Raw genomic sequence first — 2,388 nt, forward strand, 5'->3', positions numbered from 1 at the left:
GGGATCTCAGTCCTACAACCACAAGGAATCTGAATGAATTTGGAAGCAGATTCTTCCCAAAGCCTTCTCATTAGAGTGCAGCCAGCTGACATCCTCATTTCTGTCTTGTATAGAGTAGAGAAACCAGTCAAGCAAACCTGGACTTCTGACCTGCAGAACTGTCAGACAGTACATTTGTGTTGTTCTCATCTGCTGATTTTGTGGTAATTTGTTGCAGCAGCAATAGAACACGAATTGTCTCAGTTTGTTCCTGCTGCTGCAACAAAAACGCCTTGGGCTGAGTAATTTTTTTTTTTTTTTTTTTTTACCAATTCCTCCATTGCAGACTGGGTCATTTATAAACAACAGAAATGTATTACTCACTGTAGTCCTGGAGGCTAGGAAATTGAAGATCAAGGCACCAACAGATCTGGTGTCTGGTGAAGGCCTGTTCCTCATAGATGGCACCTTCTCTATGTCCTCACATAGCAGAAGGGGCAAGGGGCAAATGGGATCCATCAGGCCTTTTTCTAAAGGCATGAATCCCATTTATGATGGCAGAGCCCTCCTGAGCTAATCACCTCCCAAAGGCCCCACCTCTTCACACCATCACCTTAGGAGTTAAGTTCCAACATATGAAATCTGGAGACACCCACACTCAGACTACAACAGACCTTACCATCATCCATTCAGCAAACTGCTGCTATAAGATCACCTTGCACCCCCGGACCTGTCAGAGCTCCCAGCTGCATACCGTGTATGTCCCAAACACTCAGCCTGGCATTCAAGGGAGTCAGACTCCAGATTTTCTTTTTAGCTCATCTGCCCCAGAAACCGCCACTTAAAATGCACTGGCCACCTTCACATCCTCCTGAATTGCCTCCAGCATCCCACCTCCAGGTCTGTGCTCATGCTACTCTCTCATCTGGAATGCCTTCTCCTTCCCACCCACCCCCGACACCTCTCCGTCAATCCAAATCTGCCCTCTGTCAAAGCCTCCTGCAAGCCCCCTCCTCCCAGAAGCCCCCTTGAGCCCTCCAGCCTGCAGAGGCCTTTCTCCCCTCTGGTCTCAATGCCTCCCTCACTTAGCTCTCAGTGCACACAGCTTTGTGTTACATTCTGTTTCTCCTCAAAACAACCTAATGACAAGATCCACAGCATTCACTTCTCTCGTGTCCTCCACGATGTCTAGCACAGCTCTGGATACAAAGCAGGGGCAGGAGAGCAACAGAAAGGGGTTGAGTCACAAATAAAATGAAGCTGCTTCCAGCCAGTGCCCTGTGGAACACTGGGTCCCAGATGTGACAATCTGAGGGTCCCCATCCGGCCAGGGCCTGGCTGCCAGAGGCCAAGAGAGAAGGCAGAGGCCTCAGGCCAGGAGGCTCCACTGAGTGTGGAGACGGGGAAAGGGGCAAGAACAATTTCAAACCATACAGCAGCTCCCTGAGAAGGGTAAGGGGCCTCTGAACCAGGCCAGAAACCAACCTGAGCCAGGAGCAGCGGGCCGAGGAGAGCACATCCAGGTCAGACACAGGAAGTTCAGAGCAGGAGCAGACAGAAGCGGATGGAAATAGGCAAGCTGGGCTCAGAGAGCAGGGCAGGTCAGCCTGCCTACCTGGCAGTGAGAGGGACAGTGTGGGCTCTCACACAAAGCGAGAGACACCCATGAGGGTGAGGGCAAGGCTAAGCGGGGGCGAGGGGGAGCGAAGAGAGAAGAGATTAAGAAGGCAGGGAAAGGGAAGGCTGGAGGCAGGAGGGTGACAGAAGGCAGAGAAAGGGTGTGGGGAGGAGAGGAGAGGCGGGCATTTCTCCCTTGACAGCTACTGTGGAAATACCACAATCCCTAGACGACTTCTAGCCCACCAGGGTTAAGGTGAGGTGAGAAGATGGCAACGCCCCACCCCCCGGGCCACCACAACTACGAGATTATGTACAGTAATTAATGAAAAGCTAATGAGAAACGTGTTTTCTCTCCCAGCCTAGCCCCACATCATATTCTTATTAGCTGAGGTTATTACAATAGTAATCATGCGTGCTCCAGGCGCAAATTGGGTTTTGTGCTCCACTGCCACCAATTTAGAAAACCATTAATGGCGAGATAAAGCCCCCATGGCTCCCTCCAGGCTGAGCCGAATCAACCTCCTGCAGGTTCCCTGCTCCCAGGGCCGCACACCCATTGTCCAGGGGGCGCTCTTCTGAGCACCCCAGGAATCAGGAGGCCTGCAGGCAGGAGACAAACACTGAGGGTGGGTGGGACAGGGGCTGGGCCTGGGGTGGGAGATCTTAGACCTCTCTCTCTCTCTTTCTCTCTCTCCACACACACACACACACACACACACACACACACACCAGTGTAGTCGCTAGGGCAGAGATAGCCCCATGAAACAAAGTATGAAGCCAGGTTTGCTT

This window comes from Colobus angolensis, unplaced genomic scaffold (assembly GCF_000951035.1).
Source record: "Colobus angolensis palliatus isolate OR3802 unplaced genomic scaffold, Cang.pa_1.0 Scaffold7, whole genome shotgun sequence".
Taxonomy (NCBI): Eukaryota; Metazoa; Chordata; class Mammalia; order Primates; family Cercopithecidae; genus Colobus; species Colobus angolensis.